At 37.4% G+C, this 4,722-nt stretch overlaps 1 pseudogene; it reads left to right on the top strand.

Annotated features, from left to right (window-relative positions):
* Positions 1–828: 828 nt before the first annotated feature.
* LOC148562722 (uncharacterized) lies at positions 829–4,463 on the top strand (annotated as a pseudogene).
* Positions 4,464–4,722: the final 259 nt, after the last annotated feature.

Here is a 4,722-nt window from a genome sequence, read left to right as displayed (position 1 = left end):
TTTATGTTAGAGTAATTACCTAAATCAGTCTCCGAGAATTTTAAAAACGGACATTTTAGTCCCCAAAAAAAAATTAATACATAGATTAATCCTCTAAGATTTGTTCCGGCGGACAAATTAGTCCTCAGTCCAGTTTTCGGCATGACTCATCAAGGGAGACTGCTGAGTTGGCACGTTCAGACGCACACGTGGCCAATAACATGCACAGGTGTCTGTCACGGACAAATTGGTCCCATAGTAAAAAGCAAAGTGACGTCGTTTTAGGGTTGGAGAAACGTAACGTTGCAAGGGGATAGTGAAAGTCACGTTTCTTCTCCTCTCTTTCAACTATTTTCACTGCAAAAAGACCCTAATCCTATTCTTTCTTATCTGTTTTTACTTTTTACAAAGAGCCCTCTCCACGTTGCCTCATTACGACCCACCTCATCTCCCAACATTACGATCGTCACGGTTGTTGTTCAATTTCATCTTTGTATTCCGTTACCCTTCGCGAGGCGTCTCTCGTGGATGCATCAGTACCAATTCGCAAGGAAGATGCACTAAAGTGGATGTGATCACTATTGAAGACTCACACTGAAGAAGGTGAGACTCTGTTTGATTATGTTTCTCGTAGTTAGAATTGATATATTATTTTGCAATATATCTTACAGTATAGAGTACAATGCTATGTGTACAAAGTGTCTTTGATTTTGCATGCATGTTCCTTGACAGTTACTAAATTTGCTGAATGAACAATTTTTTGGTTTGTTTCTTTTAAGAAAATTGTGACAATAGAGCTAATGTTCTATGAACATTTTTTTGGTTTGTTTCTTCTATTCATATAGGTAGATGGAGAAATTTGCGATTTCTGTTTTTCACCATGGTGGACATTTTGTGAGGGATAACAAGGGAGTTCTTGTATATATTGAGGAAAAAGTTGAGAAATTTTCTAAGATGGATATTGATCTGATATCCTTCTTTGACCTGCAAACTCTGTTCAAATGTTTGGGTTATTTGGATTACAAGGCTATGTACTGGTTTGATCCTTCGGCACCCGACTTAGAGAATGGGTTGCACGTTATAAACGGAGACCTTGAGATTAATTAGCTGCATGAGAATAAACTAAAGAACAAGGACACGGAGGAGTTTTATTTGTATTTTGATCACCCAATAATGGTTACTCCTGTTGAGGATGTCGAGATGCACTTTGATATTGATGCAGATGTTGAAGAGGAGTCCAGTGATGATGGGTATGAAACGACAGAAGATGAACCATACAAACCACCTCCCCAAGAATTTGAAGAGGATAGCAGTGACTCAAACTGTGTGATTGTGAAGAAACAGAGTAGGAAAGTTCGCAAAAAAACAGAGAGTGTAGTAGAAAAGAAGAGCTCAAAGATGGTTAGTTTAAAAAAGAAGGCTTCAACGGTTGATAATAGATGTACTGGTGGGCCAAGTTCTAGGCCAACTGTGGATATCAAAAAATCTGCCAAGGCAAAGTATAATGGACTAATTGGTGCTAGAGGCCCAAAATCTCCTGGGCCTATTGGTGCTGGAGGCCTAAAATTCTCTAGGCCTATTGGTGCTAAGGCCAATTTCAGGATCCAAAAAAATACTGCACAGAAGGGTGCTGCTTCAACCTCCTTTGGGGCAAATTTTGGTGGAAGATGAGCTGCTATTCCAAGATCAAAGGATGCAAATTCTTGTGAAGATGATGAAAAAAGTGCAGAAAATATGGATGAAGAAGATCCAATCTTTGAGTATGAATCAGAGTCATTGCTGACACTAAATAGTTCTGAAGATGAAAGAGAGTGGTATGAATTTTTTCAATTTAATGAAGCTGCTAGATTTGGAGAGGTGTATTTTGAGTTGGAGATGGAATTTGCCACAATTGAATCTTTCAAGACTGCTCTGAAGGATCATGTCATTTATGAGGGAAGGAAGATTAGGTATATAAAAAATGATCAAAGAAGAGTTAGATGTGATTGTGAGCATGGGATGGAGAGAATAAAAAAGCCAAGAAAGCCAAAGGGGGCCAATGAGGCATCTACTAACAATAATGCAGAACCGAAAAGTAATGATGCAAAAAATGTTCAGAGAGGTGATGGCAATGATGTGGGAACTGTGGAAGGTGGAGCTGTGAACGAAGAGGTTGTAAATGTGACCGTTGAAACTAATTCTGTGAAAGTTGTTACTGCTGAGGCTGCTGGTGCTGTCAAACTTAATCTTTGTCCATGGCTAATTTATTGTGCATGGAACAATCAGCTGAAGAGTTACCAAATCAAGACCTATATATCTCAACACACCTGTGCCAGAGAATTCGGAAGCAATATGGCTGATAAGAAGTGGGTAGCTAATAAGTTGGAGAAGAAGCTCCGAACTCAGCCTCACATTACTCTAAGTAAGGCTTATGAGCACATCAAAGTCGACTACAATGTTGTCATTAATGGAAAGATGGTGTATAGGGCCCTCAAAGAAGCAAGAGAGCGGGTGATCGGTAGTGAGAGAGCACAGTACAGTAAGTTGAGGGATTATTTGTGTGAGATCCATATGAGTAACCCAGGGAGCTCAGCCATACTAGATGTGACACCGATGCCTTAGTCCCTTCCATTGTTCAACAAGCTATATATTTCTCTAGACGCTTGTAAAAGGGGGTTCAAGGCCGGGTGTAGAAAACTAATCGGACTTGATGGTTGCTTCTTGAAGGGCTGCTTTAGGGGACAACTTCTATCTGCTATAGGTCAGGATGCGAACAATCACTTCTATGTGATTGCGTTTGCTGTTGTTGATAGCGAAACTAAAGAAAGCTGGAAATGGTTCCTCACATTGTTGCAAGAAGATCTTGGAGATCAATATATTCATGGATGGAATTTTATTTCGGATCAACAAAAGGTAGTTTTATTGTGCTGATTAAATTGCTTTTGCCTTAGTAAGTTAAGGGTTAGTTTTATATAGTTAATTGCTTGTTAGTTTTATTGTGTAGTTATATAGTTAATTGTTGGTTAGTTGATTAAGCTGCTGATTTTTTAGTTGATTAAATTGTTGGTTAGTTGATTTCTTAGTTTTATCTAGTTAAATTGTTAGTTAGTTAATTTCTTAGTTGATTAAACTGCTGATTTTTTAGTTTTATATAGTTAAATTGCTAGTTAGTTGATTTCTTAGTTTTATCTAGTTAAATTGCTGGTTAGTTGATTTCTTAGTTGATTAAACTGTTGATTTCTTAGTTTTATATTGTTAAATTGTTGGTTAGTTGATTTCTTAGTTTTATGTAGTTAAATTGTTGGTTAGTTGATTTCTTAGTAGATTAAACTACTGATTTTTTAATTGATTTATAGTTAAATTGCTGGTTAGTTAATTTCACTGCTAATTTCTTAATTAGTTGATGATTAGTTTTTTTCCTTGAAGAAGAAATTTTTATACCCTATTAAATACAAACTTAAAATAAGACAAGAGTTTCAACCATAAAAAGTAATTGATAGAAGGGGTGATAGACCTGAAACATATGTACATCCACTTCTGAAGATTGGAGCAGCTTTAGCGACATACCAACACTGCATCCAGCCTGTTAACTCTGAGGAGTATTGGGAGAAAACAGATTACCTGAATCCAATTCCTCCAAAGCTAAAGAGGCCAGTAGGTCGACCAGTAAAGAGGAGGAGAAAAGATCAATCTGAGAAAGAAGCTAGTAGAACCGATAACAATAAGGTTACGAAAATATTTCGAGTTATGTGTAGCAAGTGCGGAGAGACTGGTCACAATTTCAAGACTTGTAAAGGTCCTCCAGCAGCAACAACTAGAAAACTAACTAATCCGAACAAAAGAATAACAAAAGTTGGAGTAAATTCTGGAACCCCCAACCCAACCAGCATAAGAGATCCATATCTCTCAGTCAGCACCCCAAGTGCAGGTAGTAACCACGACCAAGCATATTGTTGCATATCTCTTGAAGGGACTAAATAGGATTTAGTAATATTCAATAGGGACTACACTGGGTATTTTAAAAATCTATGGAGACTATATTGTGAATTTTTAAAATAGCTGAAGGACTATTTTATGTATGTATTTTTTTCTGTTTTAGACTGTGGTTGAGCATCCCCTTCCGACTCAGGCAGCAACAAATTCACCTGATTTTGTGACTAATGTTGTGAGTGAAAGGATTACTAAGTATTCACATTGTGCTGCTAGTCCGATAGTTATGCTAACATGACTTTGTTTAATCTTTGCAGAACACTGTCCCAAATACATTATGTCAAGTTGCACGTAACTATGGAGCATCTAATCCACCAAGTACAAGGGCCAAGCAACCTATCATTAGGCCTCATCATCTTGCAACAATCCATTCTAGCACACCCCCTTCTATTCCACCACCTGGAACCACTTATGGAGTCTCAGCAGAAACTGTTGCAGCTGCAAGTAAGGGGACTGCATCGAGGATGTTCCAGTTTATCCCAAATCCTGGTTTCAAGCATCCAAGAAAGAAGTGATGAAAATGTATAGGAAGAAGTGATGAAGAACTGCAAACTAAGGACAAATGATTTGGCTATTTTGATGTCTTAGTTTAATCTTTTTTTTTTGTTATGAAGAAAACTTGAAATACTGTTAATGCTCCATTAGATGAGAGATTGTTTCGGACAAAACTCTCTTGTTTTTGAATTATGTTTAGACTGGTGTATGCATGAGTGTTGTCTTTAGTTTAAGTAGCTATTATGTTTTAAAGTTATTAGAGCAACATATTTGGTATTG

The sequence above is a fragment of the Arachis ipaensis genome, chromosome B6 (assembly GCF_059453495.1).
Source record: "Arachis ipaensis isolate K30076 ecotype BB chromosome B6, ASM5945349v1, whole genome shotgun sequence".
Taxonomy (NCBI): Eukaryota; Viridiplantae; Streptophyta; class Magnoliopsida; order Fabales; family Fabaceae; genus Arachis; species Arachis ipaensis.
Note: the sequence above shows the minus strand (reverse complement) of the source record. Positions and strands in the feature narration are given on the sequence as shown.